The sequence below is a fragment of the Bufo gargarizans genome, chromosome 6 (genome assembly GCF_014858855.1).
Source record: "Bufo gargarizans isolate SCDJY-AF-19 chromosome 6, ASM1485885v1, whole genome shotgun sequence".
Lineage (NCBI taxonomy): Eukaryota > Metazoa > Chordata > Amphibia > Anura > Bufonidae > Bufo > Bufo gargarizans.
Window position 1 is genome coordinate 42,967,003 of NC_058085.1, and position 19,234 is coordinate 42,986,236.

General features: G+C 42.0%; 1 protein-coding gene across 3 annotated transcripts in view; it reads left to right on the forward strand.

Moving 5' to 3' along the window:
- Positions 1 to 19,234, forward strand: part of PIK3R6 (phosphoinositide-3-kinase regulatory subunit 6) — a 96,149-nt gene that overhangs the window by 36,452 nt on the left and 40,463 nt on the right. Inside the window, exon 3 of one of the 3 annotated variants that reach the window (XM_044298778.1) lies at positions 9,763 to 9,802. The exons of 1 other annotated variant lie outside the window; for it this stretch is intronic. The gene's annotated coding sequence lies outside the window, so the exon portion shown is untranslated. Of the gene's footprint in view, positions 1 to 8,067; positions 8,145 to 9,762; positions 9,803 to 19,234 lie in introns of those variants that run through there. One more of the 3 variants, XM_044298779.1, reaches the window with a different exon arrangement.

A 19,234-nucleotide genomic window follows, 5' to 3' on the forward strand; every position in this document is an offset into this window, starting at 1 on the left:
AATTAGTTGATTCAGATGATTAGGTTAATAGCTCGTTTAGAGAACCTTTTCATGATATGCTAATTTTTAGAGATAGGAATTTTGGGTTTTCATGAGCTGTATGCCAAAATCATCAATATTAAAACAATAAAAGGCTTGAACTACTTCAGTTGGTGTGTAATGAATCTAAAATATATGAAAGTCTAATGTTTATCAGTACATTACAGAAAATAATGAACTTTATCACAATATGCTAATTTTTTTAGAAGGACCTGTATAATTCCACATGTGTTAATTCATAGTTTTGATGCCTTCAGTGTGAATCTACAATTTTCATAGTCATGAAAATAAAGAAAACTCTTTGAATAAGAAGCTGTGTCCAAACTTTTGGTCTGTACTGTATATATATATATATATGTATATGTATATATATATATATATATAAATATATATATATATATATATATATATTTGTATAGGTTAATCATGCCTTAGACGTCTCTTCTCAAGGCTAAATACTATAAAAGTCATTATTTTAATCTTTCCTCATAACTAAGAGCCTCCATGCCCCTTATCAGTTTAGTCGCTCTCCTTTGTACTTTTTCCGGCTCTAGGACATCCTTTTTATTGACTGGTACCCAGAACTGAACTGCATATTCCAGGTGAGGTGGCACCATATCAAAGGCTTTGGACAGTGGAGATCTGAGTGCTCAGTAGAAAGTCTAAAGACTGTATCACATAGCCCAATGTGGCAGACAATCGCCTGCTCTCTAGCGGAGGAGACCACTGCTATTACATGCAGCGATCTCCTCTGCAGCATGGGGAGGATTGATCGCTATGCCATTGCCCATCTCCTTGCTGTATAGCATGGCCCCTGGCCCCCTGCCAGAACATATAATGAAATTTCTAATTATCGCTTCCATTATGGAAGCGTTCATTAGCATGCAGGAGGCACAGGAAGATGAGAAGAGAACTGCACTGGCTGTCCTCACCTTCCCTGGTCTTCTTCCGGCTCCGCTCTGTGTCCTGACACTGTGCACTGTCAGGTCACAGTAAAGTGTGGCAGGAAGAAGACCAGGGAGGGTAAGTGAATCTCCCGAGTGGCAGCGCTGTCTAGAGCTGGAAAGGTAAGTCTATTTATTTTTTAAATGTCTGATCTGAGGTCTGATTGGATGCTAGGGGGGTCTGATAGGGGCTTATCTGAGGCTAATGGATGGTGGGGAGGGTCTGATAGGGGTCTGATCTGAGGCTGGGGAGGGTCTGATGAGGGTCTGATCTGAGGCTGGGGGGTCTGATCTGAGTCTGAGTCTGATGGGGGTCTGATTTGAGGCTGGAGGTTTGATGGGAGTTTGATCTGAGGCTGGGGGTCTGATTTGAGGCTTGGGGGTCTGATGGGAATCTGATCAGAGGCTGGGGGGGTCTGATCTGAGGCGAGAGAGGGTATGATGGGAGTCTGCTCTGAGGCTGGGAGGTCTGATTGGAGGCTGATGGAGGTGGGGGTACAGATCTGAGGCTGAGAAAGGGACAAAGGCAGGGACAGTTGCGAAGGAAGAGGCTGGAATAGTGGCAGGGAGAGTGAAAGCTGGGTGAACCCCTCTCTGGACCCCCCTGGGTTTAGCTTGGCTGCAATTAATGCCAAATAAAGAATGAAATGCATAACATTCTGAACTTAAAAATTAGACTGCTATGTGTGGTCAAAATGGCACCTGTACTATGTATGTGCTCTAAAAAAAAAATGTAATTGAACCGCAATTTATATAACTTACTAAGTCAGTTATATATAGCAGTCAAATTTTTAAGTTGAGAATTTTGTATGGCCTACGAACAATGTTACAAATATCCAAATGGCCCTTGGCAGTAAAAGGGTCCCCACCCCAGCTGTATAGTGATTTGCTGGTGGCAGATCTAATCAGACCGCACGATCTGCCATCTGCAAAAGATAATTTTTTAACATGTCAAAATATTTGGCTTGCCTGATGATCGAGGGGAATCTGCGGCAGTATTATGCCTCATTCACACGTCAGTGTTTTGGTCAGTGATCTCTCCATAAGTGTTTTTGTGCCAAAACCAATTGTGGCTCTAAACACAGAACAGGTGCAGATCTTTCCCCTATACCTTATGTCTGTGGAGGCTCCAGTCCTGGTTTTGGCTCACAATCACTGACGGAAATCACTGAACGAACACTGACGTGTGAATGAGGATTTACAATGCTAGATGATTATCTGACTAAAGGCAGTGTAATAGAGCTAAGGAATGGGGGTCATTCTAGATCAGCGGTTCTCAACCTAGGGGTCGCGACTCTGCTCAGAAGTCCCAGGTAGATGGGCATGTCCAGTCTAAAAGGGGTGCCACCCCCAATATATTGCAAGAAAATTTAGACTAAAACCTTCAGAATCACAGGTGCATATCCATGAAGCAAACATGATAGGGACCCATCTGTGGAAGCCACATTGACGCTTGGTAGGTGGGCCCGACACGTATGTGCGCTAAGAGCTTCCATTATTCATTTATAGTTGGTATTGTACCACTTTTATCTAGAATGACCCCCATTCCTTAGCTCTATTGTTTGCATATATAATGGTGTGCAGCCATTTTTTTTTTTTTTGTAATTATGTTTGCTTCATGGATATGCACCTGTGATTCTGAAGGTTTTAGTCTAAATTTTCTTGCAATATATTGGGGGTGGCAGCCCTTTTAGACTGGACATGCCCATCTACCTGGGACTTCTGTGCAGAGTACTTTTGTAGCTGGTTCCTACACAGCCCTGAATATTGGAGACTTTAGTAAGTCCAAAGTGAGGCAGTATCTTTAGTGATAGGGACCCATCTGCGGAAGCCACCTTGACGCTTGGTAGGTGGGCCCGACACGTATGTGCGCTAAGAGCTTCCATTACTCATTTATAGTCGTTATTGTACCACTTTTATCTAGAATGACCCCCATTCCTTAGCTCTATTGTTTGCATATATAATGGTGTGCAGCCATTTTGTTTTTTGTAATTATGTTTGCTTCATGGATATGCACCTGTGATTCTGAAGGTTTTAGTCAAAATTTTCTTGCAATAAAGGCAGTGTAATACAGGCTTTAGAGTCCAACTCTGGTCCATCTCCTGCAGTGAGGAGAGACAGCAATCTGTGTGAGGGCTCCTATCTCCTCATTCTAGTGATCGGTGCACTTGGACCCCCCACCATATTTAGGAAAACTACAGATGTAGCAAAGTTTACAGTCATAACGTGTTAAATAGATAACTCACCAATTGTGACTGTTAACTCTGCTACATCTGTCAGTGGTGTTCTTGGGACATGAGATATTAGCGTCCCATATCTATATTAAATTCTCAAAATGGTGGGTGCTCGAACACAGAGGATGTGGCTTCAAAGGAAAGAGTTTCTTACTTTATTTTACCTTGACTATAGCAAAAACAAAACAAAAAAAAAAAAAAAAAAAAACACGTTTCATACTGACACATGGAGAAATCACAGTTTTTCTTGCTATAAGACGGGAACAAAATATGTTGATTTCCGCATCACTTTTAAGCTTTGTTTGACAAGAGCTGTGACCTTTCTGTCCTCAGTGATAAAACTGGGTTATTATTCTTTTTACTTGCACTTTTATTGACCAGAATTTATAGTTCCTTGCATTGTACAGAGAGAGGAGACGGACAAATATTCTGAGGTAAACCTACGTATTTGACGCCTTGTATCAGATATGTAATGTGTTCCTGGAATGTCTTTGTTTATATCTATGGGTTCCTGGCTGGGGCACCGTGACATTTTTCTGGGACCCAAGTTTGGAGGGGAAGACGGAAACCATCTGAATAGTTTTAAGACCATTGGTTAACCAATGTGTGACTTTAAGCTTAATGGCCCTTAGAGACATATTTAAAAGGGTTGTCTAAACACAGAAAACCATCTTTGACCAAAAAAAGATGTAATGGTGAGCAGATGATCTCTGCAGGTCCTGCTTACAAAACCTCAGCAAATAGATGATTTTTACTTAGGAATTTTATTGTCAGAAAATAAATACAGGGAAAATGCATTATTCTTTGCGACCATTAAAATTAATGTCCATCCATGTAACGAACAGAACTGTTGCATGTTAGAGGCTCTCCGCTGTGGTTCATAGAAGGAGGAACTAATAGGTCATATGAAAATGGGATGTCAAGATGAGACAACCCCTTTAAAGGGGATTTCTAAGTTATCTTCTGACTTGGCTTCATCTCTCTGCGCGTTTCACTATGATCATGGACATTCACTGATTTTCAGTGGATACTGAACCCCTAGATCAGCACAGCATGCCATACTGAGGCATTACACAAGGGGTTGACTACAGCAGACAATTATTTTAAGGCCCCTTATGTAATAATGGTGGAGAGTCCATGACTTTCTTTCACCAGTAGGTCCTCCACCAAATATTACAAAGGCTCAATCCCTTCAGTATTGGACATAGAACTCCAAATCATAGCGCCATTGCTGTATTACCGCCCTATATGCCTCTGTGTGAATTCACTAGCACAATCTTTTCCTTTTTTTCACCTCGGTATTCTCAAAAACAAAGTCACATAAAAATGACCATCACCGTCACGTTGTGCTCTCAGACAACTACCATTTCTGTCAATGCAACAGTCCAAATGATGGATCTTGTAGAGAAAGTTAATACAAGGCACTCACTAATGTATTGTGATTGTCCATATTGCCTTCTTTTCTGGCTTGAGCCATTTTTCCATCTCATTATACACTGCTCATCTCCAGGGGTTACGACCACCCTGTAATCCATCAATGGTGGCCCTACTTGCACAATATAGGAAAAAGATCCGGACTGTGCGCACTCCCACGTTCCCAGCCACCAGAGAGGTCGGCACCTTTTCCTATAGTTTACAAGCGCGACCACTGCAGGGTGGTCGTAACCCCTGGAAAAGAGCAGTGTATAATGTGATGGGAAATTTAAATCCAAACAGCAAAGGAGGCAATATGGAGAATCACAATACATTAGTAAGTGCCTGGTATTAACTTTCTCTACATGATAAATGCTAATTGCTGAAGTGAGACAAACTTTTTAATCTTAAAAAAAAAAAAGCAAAGGTACTACGTTACCATAATATGGGATCAAACGGGATGCAGCTTCTTAAAACATGTGGGATGGAGGGTGGTCGGAGACGTCAGAAAGACTTGTGTAATGTCAACAACTTCCTGGAATTCTTTAAAGAAATTTCTTATAGTGAGAATTGTAAATTCTTACATTGAGCAGAAACTTCCTTTCAAGGAGATCGGAGGCCGATGTTTCTCTGTAAGAAAGAAAGATATTAGTATTTACAACCAGTCAAAACTTCATTATCACTCTAAAATATAATCTGCATTTACAGAAAATGGGATATTCCCATGACGCAGGGTTTCAAAATAAACTTTGCAAATGTTCATGCTCGAAAACTAAAATTTTGTTGTCACAGTATGTGATTAGAAAAGTGCGAGAGGCCTGGGTCTGATGTGCGTCTGCATGCAGCACGCCTTCACGTGCAATGCCACTTCACCCTGGTGTGCACAGAGCCGTGCAAGAGGTACAGCTCAGTTCATGAAGAGATGCATCACAGGTTCCAGACCGTGCTACAATAAAAAGGTATATACAGACAACCTATCAATGACTAGACTAATCACAAGAACACTCCCAAAAATACTAATAAACCTACAAGAAGCAATGGTGCAAATACCCAAAGCAAAAACAGCCATAGAGTATACAAGTATAGAGTATGTCATCAGAAATACCTAAATTAAACTGGCTGACATTAGCGATGTGCTAATGTCAGCTGAACCTGACTAGCCTATTCCTAGTTTTATCCGTGCCCATAAATGTAACTTTTATAATATGCAAATTAGCCTCTAGTAGCAGGGGGGGCGTTGTTCCTGCTCCTAGAGGCTCTGTTCTCCCACCTCTGTCACCTCCCTCCAAGTCTTGATTGACAGGGTCAGGCAGCGTTTGCATCCTCCTGTCGGCCCTGAGTGGATGGTAAATCTCGTGCCTGCGCCGTGCCGTTCATTATTTGGAGCAGGCATAGTGAAGGAAGGACGCTCACTGGCTGATGACTTCCTTACTGCGCCTGTGCTGAATACTGAACAGCACGGCGCAGGCACGAGATTTACCGTGCACTCAGGGCCGGCAGGAGGATGCGAACGCTGCCTGACCCTGTCAATCAAGACTTGGAGGGAGGTGACAGAGGTGGGAGAACAGAGCCTCTAGGAGCAGGAACAACGCCCCCCCCTCACCCCCCCCCCCCCCCCCCCGCTACTAGAGGCTAATTTGCATATTATAAAAAAGTTACATTTATGGAGTAACGGAGGCACGGATAAAACTAGGAATAGGATAGTTAGTTTAGGCTGACATCGCTAATGTCAGCCAGTTTAATTTAGGTATTTCTGGTGATATAAACCCTTTAATTTCCTTTATTTAATGCAATGAAAAATATATATATGGAAGTTTAAAAATTAGAGGAATCCAAACAACAGTAGGAAAAGAAATTCATGTGAGGGACAAACTAAATGCAGACAACTAATAACATAGGGGGTCTAATAGACAAGACAAATAAACACATAGGTGTAAAATGGCAGTATTAATACATTTGCCCAATAATATAAAGTGCAAATGCTGGAAATATATGGGCTAATGTCAGGGGATGAGATGTAGACACATCTAAAAACGGACTGCAGTACGATGGAGTGCATAAAGTGCAATCACAATGGTGAATGTGACGGAAAAGTGTCCACCATTAACTATGCCCAACCATATCCCATCAATACAGGCCACATACGATGACTTAGTAGGAAAAAAAGGGCATAAGGTAGTCTGCATGAGAAGCCCTCCACCAACGCGTTTCGCCAACACTTTTGTCAGGGTAATAGGAAAAGCTCATTTCTGACAGTCACTAGGTGTTGGTGTGTGGTTGATAGAGTGATCATGTGTAGCGTCACCCAGAACTGGCTTCAGTTAAAGTGAACCTGCCACCTGGTTGGGGGCCACTAAGCCTCCAGCATTCTGTCATGCAACTTGGGGTTTAGGGTTCCAAATCAGCCCATGGCAAACCCATCCAACCCTGCAAAAGAAACTAAATGAAATTAAAACTTACTGGGAAAAGAGTCCAGGACTCGTATCGTCCAGTGGCATCGGGCACATGCGCACTGCGTTGATAGACTGTACACCTTGCTCAATGTACAGTCCATGCACAGCGATGTAAGATGTAACATCATCGGCGCAGTGCCCATGTGCTAGAGAAGAGTTAAGATTCTTCTCCCCGTATTTTCTTTTAGATGGTTTTTCTATGGGATGGTTTAGGACCCTAAACCCCATGCTGCATAACGGCAGGCTGGTAATTAGTTGCCCCAAAGCAAGTGACAGGTTTCCTTTAAAATCTTTTATTTTATATATTATATAATTAGATTTTTTTTTCCCTCCAAATGAGAACCAAAGTCAAATTTTGGTCGGACCTTCATAAGAACAATCAAATCACCACCACTTCCAGAACTTATGCCTTTTGAACACTGCCAGAGACTCCCTGCTAGGGGGCGCGGACCCCCAACAGTATAAGTCAGTCTGGGCCCAATTGGCTGTATTAAATGCAAAAGGAATGTGGACAGAAAACAACCACGATGCAGTAATTAGAGTCTGACATGCTACAATTGATAGGAGATAGTCCTTCATACACTCACCGGGATCTTGGATTTATAATGTGAAGGCTTCGGCCTGAAGCCGCAGGTCGCCTCTGCCTGCTTAGTGATGAATCTAGTCACCACTGTGCATCTTTCCTGAATTTTTCATTGCGGTATTGATTTTAGGAAAACCTTTAAATATTCTTTTAGATGTGAAAACTTTTTATCTCTGCATGGGAGGTTCAGCCGAAGAGGAGATCACAAGACCTTGGTGGTGAAACTGTTAAAATTATTAGATAATATAGCGGCGTGCAAGGGAATGTGCACCCCCACCCGGCACAGCTTGAGATGCTCCCTGTGAAGACAATCCCCCTTATTAAGGTTTTCAAAAGTCCTTTATCCGGCATGTAACTGTAGACAACCCGCTCATTATTCGGTGACTCAGCCGGAGCCCAGATGCAGAGCTCTGCCTTGGCTCAGAGTGTTTGGGTTCATTGTGAACTGGAGCTCACGACTGGTATCTCATGGGTTCAGGTAGGATGCGGCAATATCTACAAATATTTCATTCTGCACCTGCAAATTTTTTCTGTCCATGTCACCCACCCTCGTTACCGAACCATTACCCCCACTCAAGTCATTCACCCACTGAAATTCTCTGTATTTTTAAACTACTCCTTCCTCCCACTATTGGACTGCTGCGGGGATTTTATCCACTCTTCTGGTTTCAAAAAGTTGCAAAATACTGTAGGGCTTTGCACCCTTTTTGGCTTATTTGCAAAAACAATTTAAATTTTACACCATTTACTCCAATTTTGAAAAGTAGGGAAAATAGCTGTGTTTAGCCCATCGAGTTGATTTAAGCTACATTTATCAAATCACAAAAATTGCCACAATCTTCCTTCAGTAAAGGGGCGGTGTAGAAAGTGGAGTAACATTTCAGGACAGCAGTGTAAGACCTCTTTCACATGTCAGTCAATTACGACATGTCCTTTCTGGGTTCTCCACGAACAACTAATGTACCTATAGATTTTCATGTGTTTAGGCCTCTTTCACACATCAGTGTTTGATCAGTGATTTCCATCAGTGATTGGGAGCCAAAACAAGGTTCGGGTCAAAAACACAGAACAGGTGAAATCTTTTCATTAAACCTTATCTCTGTGCAGGTTTCACTACTGGTTTTGACTCACAGTCACTGATCAAACACTGACCATGTGAAGACGGCCATATTTACATATCAGTGATTTTCCACGGACGATGGGTCACTATTTTGGTCTGTGATCCGGACTAGAGTTGAGCGAAGCGTGCTTCGGTTCCAAGATCTGAAGTCACTTCGTTCAAAACTTAGTTTGAATGCTGTACGGAGACCCTTCGGATTTTGGATCTGAAGCACGCCCCATTGAAGTCTATGGGTCCGTTAAAACTACTGACACAAGACTAAAGCCATCCGGGCTCTGTCAGTGATTTTCACGGATCACCTGGAAACTAGTTTTCAGCCCAGCAGTGTACTTTTAATACGGATGAGAAAAACCGGACAAATGGACTAAACACAGATCCTTCACAGACATCTTCATGTATGGATCACTGACCATCTTGTCACAGACGTGTGAATGAGGCCTTAGACTTAAAAATGCACCAAATCTATCAAATGTTCTGCGACATTTGATAAATCTGGACCAAATTAGGGCAAAGCAGACTCCTGCAAAACTGACTTTAAAAATTCCCTTTGTGATAAATCTTATGGCTGTGCTTCCCACATCACTCTGTATGATACTGTTTGTACGGTATTTGCATCACTTTGTCTTATGTATTCCTGGTCTGAATGTATCCTTCATATATGCAGACTGCAATCATTTAATTATTCAATACATTTAATTATATGTAATTCACAACACTATTTTAATGGGAAGGATTTTTAAGGCAGCTGAACATACAGTACACCCTTTTACCCCCCTGTTCTATCAGTCTGCACAGAGCTTCACTTGTCACAGTAGCTGTCTGTGCTCCGGAGCTGCCATTCCTTCTATAACTGGGCACAGGAGGTTACAATCGCTGTCAGTAATTATGGGGGCTATAGGAAGCTCCCGTTCAGAGTTTATACACAAATATATAAATAAAAAATAAAAAAAACTTTCTCCCCCTCTCTTCTCTGCAGGACCACCAATCATATTCTACACCCACAGGGACAATTCACAGTAAGTGCCCGTCATCTACACACAGCCAGAATGGGCATCAGAGCTTTACCAGCCATGTGTGAACATATCCTTATACTGTGGCTACCTCACTGCCCCTAGGTCTGATCTCACCACAAAAGTCAGGTTTTGTGGTTGAATATAGATTTTTGCTTATTGGCTCAGTATGTGAAACAATAGCCCAATCTGCTAATGGGTGTAGCCAAGAACCTGTCTAAAAAGTGGTGCAAATTGGCACAATTCTAGTGCATTTTGGTACCTCTAGGATTTCTCCAATATTTGGTGGATAAGGCTTAGCAGGAAGGGGGGTGTTACTTCATGGGAATGAAGAGTGGTCTAAGATGTATTGCACCACAATTGCAAAATTGTGGCATACCATTCTTTCAAAAAGTGAGCCTACCAAGGGTAGGTATAGAGCTAGACAAATGTGTCTATCCCAGCATCACATTTATCATACAGCCTGAGCCTCTTTGATAAATCTGGTGCAGGTCTAGACAGCCGGTCTGGCGTTACACCATCTACAGGCTTAGTAAATCTGCCCTATAGTGACCAATTGCAGATATATTCACATGCAGAAATTTCTGCAACTGGAAATCTGAATGGGATTGATTCTGAAACACATGCATCAATTTCTGCCAGGCCATTCAGATAACTAAGCAGTATACATTTCTTAGGCTCTTAGGCCACCTGCACACGTTTCAGAATACATGCGCTTTTTCTGGAAAAAACGCAGCCTAGTACAGTACCAGTAAAGTGTATGAGATTACACCAATCTGATGTACACTTTGCAAAATTTTTTGGTGCGGAAACTGACCTTCCGTGTGGATTTCCAAATCCGCAGCATGTAAATTTTGTTTGTGTGTTTTTAGTTGCAGATTTCACCCTTGTCCAATGAAGGGCGAGATCTGCGGCAAAACCGCATCTAATCTGCACCAAAAGCCATTGTTAGAGACAGTAGATTTTGGCACAGAAATCCGCATGACAATTTGTGCGGATCTTCTGCATGTTGACCTGCTCCTACTAGACTGCACAATTTCAGGCCAATTATCAGGGATACGAACGCTCGTTAATTCGATAATTGGGCCATATAATGAATGATCAAACGCTCGTTTATCGGCTAATTGGCACCTTTCATCAGGTTGTGTAATCAGGGACGTACCGCCCATCATCTATAGAAGAGAATGAGGAAGGAACGACTGCAACAGAGATCGTTCCTCTCTCATTCAAACTCTGCATCAGCCTGTGTAATCAAGTCACTGCAAATGAGCGTCGATGAATGATTATCGTCCATTGGTGCTTGCACTGCCCGAAGATCAGGCAATGTAATACCACCCTTAGGCTACTTTCACGCTTGCGTTGTTAATTGCTTCGGTTTTGTGTCCGGTCACAAAACGGAATGCTGACCGAACGGAAGACATCCTGATGCATCCTGTACGGATCTCTTTCCATTCAAAATGCATGAGGACCAAACGGATTACCTGCCGCATCTCAGTACCGGAAAAGAACAACGCAAGTAGCCTTATATTGTGAAAAAACACTGGACACTGGCCCTTTCCAGCATCGATCACCTGGTCTTTCATGCTCAGCTTCTCTACTCTTCATAAAGCAGTCCCAGTCTCGTTGTCTGGTCATGTGCCATCACCTCTAGCGATACGCAGCTAACTACATGGGAATGAACGCTCGCCCTTGCAGGTGTTTGTTCTCTGCGTGTTTTTTGTCTTTTTTGGTTAAGGCTATATTTAGCTAGCAGCAGTTGAGTTCCTCCCACTTGTTGCAAGCCCTGTGACCCAGCAGCTCATCTATCCGTTGGTCTTGTTGTGCAGCTGATAAGGAAACTTACATTTGTAATCAACCACAGATTCAAGGCTTTCAGACGTACAGTAGCTCGAATATATCATCCAGATTACATGGAGCATGACATGCCACTGAAGCGTGGCTAAACTGTAGGTCTGAAGAAGGAGAAACATCTGCACGGCGTACTTCATTATCAGCTTTTACAGTTGGAATAAAGTGCAGGTCTCCTGTTAATGATGGTTTAAAGGTCGATAGACTGTAGAACAGACAAGCGGCCTGACTGCTTGTCTATAAATGTTTCAGGATACCGAGGGTCAAGTTCATGTTACAGGGAATGGGAGAGGATGTTTTGCAGCTTCACAGGAAGCACTGCAACGTAAAAAGTTTGACGGCCAGAAACCCTTTAGCTGCTGAATGACATTGTACCCACCTCATTTTCAGTAGTGGCTGACTTATTCTGCAGCGCTTTACAGACATTAGCATCACGCTGTACCCAATGGAGCTCACAATCTAAGGTCCCTATTAGTAGGACTTGAGTGTGGGAGGAAACCGGAGGAAACCCACACAAACATGGGGAGTACATACAAACTCCATGCAGATGTTCCCTTGGTCGGATTCGAATCTAGGACGCCAGCGCTGCAAGGCAACAGTGCTAACCACTAAGCCACCATATAGTTCCCTGTTCAAGTTAGGATTTTTACTAGGTCTTTGGAAAAAAAAATCCCCCTTCGCTACCCTGTGCTGTTTCTCAGCCTACGATCTTCGTCTTCCATGAGATTGACAGCACTGTGGATACAAATGCCCTTAAAGGGCATCTGTCAGCAGCTTTGTACCTATGAAACTGGCTGACCTATTACATGTGCACTTGGCAGCTGAAGGCTCACTGGTGCACCGCAGACTCTTTAAGCAACTGATCGCAGGGGTGCCGGGAGTAGGACACCCGTCATCAGTCTGGACAACCCCTTTAACAAAAATACACATCATCCTTAATTTATAGTATGGGTCTCCAGACTCCGGGGACCAGATACAACCACACTGTCTGCACTCCCAATAGTTATACCCTTACATATAGTTCAGCACAGGAGTCGTATACACATAATGCCAGTAGACTTTTAATGAAGACTATCAGCAAGGTTGCTTCAAAGTGTTTTGTCCCTAATTTTCTAAAAACGTAACAAAACATAGATGCATTTCTTACACCATTCGAAACCCCATGTGAACAGAAGTGAGATGCACCAAATCTATTAAGGATCGTATGCCACAATAAATTTGGTGCATCTTTTGGCAATCTGAGCACCAGGAAATCAAAGCTAAGCTATGAGCAGGCATAGATTTGCCTTATAGTTTATTCCACTACCTCCCAGCCCTTTTTTGCTAAGCCCCATCCAATTTTTTGAAAAGTGTCAAGAAATCAAAAAAAGTTTCAACATTTTGAACAACTATGAGCACTGCCACTAAATCTCCATACACAGCTGGTCTCTTTAAGGAGAGCCAGCCTTACTCCTGAAGAAGAGCTCTACCATGTCACACAATATGTAAGACACAACCTGTCACAACAATTCATACTTCCCTTTTTACAACTTTCAGAACTGAACACAAACTACATAATAAAATTCAATCTTTTTTTTTATTGTTGCGATATAAAACAAGGATCATTAACGTAACACAAATCAAGCACGGCGTCTCTAGCACAGAGTTCCTTTACAAACCAGCCTTTATACGCATTTGTATATTTTTAGATGAAAAACAGGAACCTGAAGCACTTCTTGAGATATCTTTAGTTGATGATTTGTTTTTCAGTAGAAAAAAGCTAAAAAAAAATCCCCCTTTCCCCTCCACGCCTTTGATCAAACGTTTTCTTTTCCTGGCACTATGTTAGAGACGATATTTGCTTTCCGGCAACCCAGTATTGTTTGAGAGAGCTTCCGAAGTCAAAAACCTTGGCCGAAGTATTTCCAATAAAAGACAGAAAAGTTGCCATTCTCTTAGTGTATGTGACCTAAAAGGGGGTTTATGTGGAGTTGTGCTTTTTGTCTGCCATAACGTGAAACTACCAAATGTACTAATATTTTAGCACTGGCAGGTAATATTTGAGTTTTTTGGGATGACGAATCTAAATAGATAGATGTGTAAAATAAAAAATAAATTTTAAAGCAATTAGTATACAATGCTAAAAAGACAAACACAATGCTAAAAAGAATGAACAATAGCAAATTGATTGTATTCTGAGGATAGTGGGATACCAGGACAGTATTCACAATGCGCTATATATCTTCATCACGCTGTATCTGTTCCGTATCTTGATCTAAATGAGCAGAAACATGATGTATTGCAGTTCACAATGTGAGTCAATTCTAAATAAACTGTCAGATGAAATGCAGAATGTAAAAGTAAATTCCCCATTAAAAGTGCCCTGTCTGACCCAGGAAGAAGTTAAGGACGCAGCTCCAAAGATGAAAATAGACAAATCGCCGGGACCAGGTGGCATACACCCCCATATCCTAAGAGAATTAAGTACTGTCATAGGCAGACCCTTATTTCTGATATTTAAGGACTCTATACTGACAGGGAGTGTTCCACAGGATTGGCGCATAGAAAATATGGTGCCAATATTAAAAAAGGTTCCAAAAACAGAGACTGGAAACTATAGGCCGGTAAGTTTAACATCTGTCGTGGGTAAATTGTTTGAAGGTTTTCTAACAGATGTTATCTCAAAGTATCTCAATGAAAATAAGCAAATATTGCCATATCAGCATGGCTTCATGACAGATCGGTCATGTCAAACTAATTTATCAGTTTCTATTAGGAGGTAAGTTCTAGACTTGACAGCAGCAAATCAATGGATGTCGTATATCTGGACTTCTCCAAAGCATTTGACACTGTACCGCATAAAAGGTTATTATATAAAATGAGAATGCTTGGATTGGGAGAAAATGTCTGTATGTGGGTAAGTAACTGGCTCAATAATAGAAAACAGAGGGTGGTTATTAGTGGTACACACTCAGATTGGGTCACTGTCACTAGTGGGGTACCTCAGGGGTCAGTATTGGGCCCTATTCTCTTCAATATATTTATTAATGATCTTGTAGAAGTCTTGCATAGTAAAGTATCAATTTTCGCAGATGACACTAAACTGTGTAAAGTAATTTACACAGAAGAGGACAGTATACTACTACAGAGCGATCTGGATAGATTGGAGGCTTGGGCAGATAAGTGGCAGATGAGGTTTAACACTGACAAATGTAAAGTTATGCATATGGGAAGGAATAATGCAAGTCACCCGTATATACTAAATGGTAAAACACTCGGTAACACTGATATGGAAAAAGATCTAGGAATTTTAGTGAACAGCAAACTAAGCTGCAAAAACCAGTGTCAGGCAGCTGCTGCCAAGGCCAATAAGATAATGGGTTGCATCAGAAGGGGCATAGATGCCCGTGATGAGAACATAGTCCTACCACTTTACAAATCACTGGTCAGACCACACATGGAGTACTGTGTACAGTTCTGGGCTCCAGTGAACAAAGCAGACATAGCAGAGCTGGAGGAGGAGGGCAACTAAACTAATATCTGGAATGGGTTGACTACAGGATCCAGAAAGATATTAAAATTAGGGTTATTCACTTAACAAAAAAAGATGCCTAAGGGGCGATCTAATAACTATGTATAAATATATCAGGAGTCAGTACAGAGATCTCTCCCATCATCTGTGACTGTGACGAGGGGACATCCTCTGCATCTGGAGGAAAGAAGGTTTGTACACAAACATAAAGGAGAATTCTTTACGGTAAGAGCAGTGAGACTATGGAACTCTCTGCCTGAGGAGGTGGTGATGGTGAGTACAATAAAGGAATTCAAGAGGGGCCTGGAGGTATTTCTGTGAGGTAATAATATATTACAGGCTATAGCTACTAGAGTTGATCCAGGGAGTTATTCTGATTGCCTGATTGGAGTCGGGGAGGAATTTTTTCCTCTAAATCTACCTTACAGGGTTTTTTGTTTTTTTGCCTTCCTCTGGATCAACTTGCAGGATAACAGGCTAAACTGGATGGATAAATGTACTTTTTAAGCCTTATAAACTATGTTACTAATTATCGTGCTGTAACTGTGGGAGAAATCATGCAGTCAAGTTAGTGAATTAATAGAGGCTGTAAAAGTAATGCATAGTCGTTCTATTTATAGATGGTAGATGTAGAAAAGATGTATATCGTTTTGCATTCATATGTCCAAAAGACGCTCATGTGGCGGAATACATATAGGAAGCTTGGACGCCTTGGTTGGTATTAATAAAATTTTTGACGTAGTCCCCTCTCCACAAATATGTGCCTCATGATAAGTGAAGAGCGGCCGCTACTTATCCCTGTCTGACTTAGGCCTGGTTCACATCACTGTTCAGCTTTCTATTCTTCTGATCCGTCAAAAGAACAGGGGGAAAAAAACTGATCCATTTTTAAGCATCAGTTATGATCCGTTTCTTCTGTCAGAGATCACTTTTTTTTTTTAAATCAGATCATTTTTATTAAACATTTTACAACATTGTAAAATAAAAAAGCCAACAAAAGTTGAAAAAAAAAAGGGAAACCCCCCCCACCCCTTAGAGTAGAGACGGTCCATCCACCATTCCAGGTAGCCATCCATACAGAATCTGAAGGGAAATAACAGCTGCCCTTCTGACCATTCACAGGGCCCATTATCAATTAGAGCTTTGCTGCCATTACAGTCCCCAGAGACGCATCTTGTCATCATCCAGAACAGTGCCCAGACTAACTCAAATTAATTTCCCCCTACATCACTGGAACTCTAGTCACAAGCAGTGGAGTAGCCTACATTTACCCGTGAAGCATCTAACCTATTAAAGGGAGAGAACGCCAACCCTAACCGAGAGCCATCTTTCCCATATTGCCACAAATTTGGCTTCACAGTTCCGTTTCAAATATACCCCCCTTTCTAAGCGCAGTACGTCAGTCACTCTATTAAGGAATTCCGCTAGTGAAGGGGGTTGTGGACGGATCCAGTGCATGGCTATCAATTTACGAGCTTGGAATAATAAGCGCTGCACCCCAATGCACATTGCCTGGTCCCCAATAACTTCCATCCAGAGATCACTTATTTTTGACGGGAAGAAAAGTAAATTTTTCAGGACTTTTTCTTCTGTCAAAAATAACTGATCTCTGACAGAAGTGACACAAACGGATCATAACTGATGCTCAAAATAACAGATCCGTTTTTTTTATTTATTTTTCCTGTTCTTCTGACAAATCAGAAGAATGGAAACCTAAATGGTGACGTGAACGTGCCCTTACTCACCACCTGACCGGATGCCAAAGGGAGTCGTAGTCCGCTGAACACAGCTGGTACTTAGCTGGAGGATCTTTTAGATATTGCTAGTACCGGAATGGTAGCTTCAGCCGCTGAGGAAAGTCGTAGTCCACTGAACACTGCTGGTGTTTGGATGGGGGATCTGCTAAGCATTGCTAGTACTGGAATGGTAGCTCCTGCCGCTAAGGGGAGTCATAGTCTATTAGGTGTTGTTCATACTTGAGTAGCGGCTCCTGCCCAAGCTTTCACCTGTGTACTGAGGAAGATGGTGGTTAGTGTGCCAGTGATATACAGTATAAGGCATAAATATTAATTCCTCTCCCTCCACGGTAGCATTGCCTGCAGTCAGATACAGTGTGTAATATACTCCAGACACATTTCAAATTCAGCCTAGACTTCTTCCTCCACTAAGTAGCCGTCGCTGTTCACTGATCACAAGTCACATATTTGTGGTAATGGGAGCATGTTAAAGATTTTATTAATACCAACGAAGGCGTCCAAGCTTTGAACTTTCTATATGTATAACTTTAAACATATGGACATAAGTGCAAAATTATATACATAATTTCTCCATCTACCATTTATAATTATTTTGATTTGACATTACATTTACAAGCTGAGCTCATCATTGATAAATCTGGCTGCATGAATTCTCCCACAGTTACAGCACCAACATTGGGAACTCCAATACATCATGTTTCTGCTGATTTAGATGAAGCTATGGATTATCAAGATATACAAGGCATGGGCCCTGCACTAGGAATATAGCGTTCTAGTATCCCAGTATCCTCATAGTACAATCAATTTATATTCCTAGATCATGCTTTTTATCATTGTATGTCTTATTGTATGCAATTTGCTTTTACACCTCTCTCTATTTAAATTCTTCATCCAATAAAACACCATGTAACCTGCAGTCTCCAGTGCCAAAATATTAGCAGTTTTAATTTTTAATGGTCCGGAACCCTGTTTTGTGCTCTTGGCTGCTTTTCATTTAGGCGGTACTATGTCACTGAAAGCTAAATACATAATTCTGTCCTTCTGTAGCAGTTAACACAAATGATAAGGCCTCCTATACAGACAGGAGGGGTGGACTGGCCATAAACCCTACAGAGAAATTTCTTAAGGGGCTGCCGGGCAGGTACATAATAATCTGATGCCCTCAGCATTAATTAAAGAGGTTCTGCAGTTTTTTTAAACTGATGATCTATCCTCTGGATAGATCATCAGCATCTGATCGGCAGGGGTCCGACACAGCTCTTCACTTGAACAGAGCTTAGCCCCGCCCAGGCCATTGATACTAGTCGTGATGTCACTGGGCCTGCGGTAAACAGTGACAAAGGCTGCAGCACTACTACCAGCACCGCTGCCTTCTCAAACAGCTGATCGGCAGGGGTCTAGGGTGTCGGACCCCCGCCAATCAGATGCTGGTGATCTATCCAAAGGATAGATCATCAGTTTAAAAAAAAATGCAGAACCCCTTTAATATAGGAACATCAGGTACCTATGCACCTGGCCAGCGGCTGCAGGTGCCCTCCTGAATACACCTGTATCACTGTCCTCAGGATGGTCATACAGTTGAACACTGCATTGAGGGCTGTGGTATTGCGTGCTGCGCTGTGGTATTTGGTTCTGCTGGGGCGGTATTGCGTGCTGCGCTGTGGTATTTGGTCCTGCTAGGGCGGTATTGCGTGCTGCGCTGTGGTACTTGGTTCTGCTAGGGCGGTATTGCGTGCTGCGCTGTGGTATTTGGTTCTGCTAGGGCGGTATTGCGTGCTGCGCTGTGGTATTTGGTTCTGCTAGGGCGGTATTGCGTGGTGTGCTGTGGTATTTTGTTCTGCTGGGGCAGAATTTTTTACTACACTACAGTATTGATGGTCTCACCTACTTCTGCTGTCTCTGTCTACTTGTGTTGCTCTGACTTCTGTTAATTTGGACTTGCCTACGACATTGGGCCACCTTTATTTTTTTTTCCAAGGCCACTTTGAGCTCCCAGTCCGCCTCTGTAGACAGGAGAAGATGTTAGCTAAAGGGTAAATCTCATGATAACAGTAGGTGTAGAACCGTAGGACAGCTCTAGGCCTAGATAAAGATAAGAGCATTGCATCGATTATTTTAATGTGTGAAGCTCTTTTTGGTCGCAGTGATAAAAATTTACAAAACTAGAATGAAAAAATATTATATATGTCCTAGAATAGTCACATATATACTAGTAGGTTGTTAATGTGTGATAAGAAAATTTGTGATGCATGTGTCCCTAAAAAATATTATTCGTGAGAGACAGACATGAAACAAGAATGAGAAGCAGATGTGAATCAGATC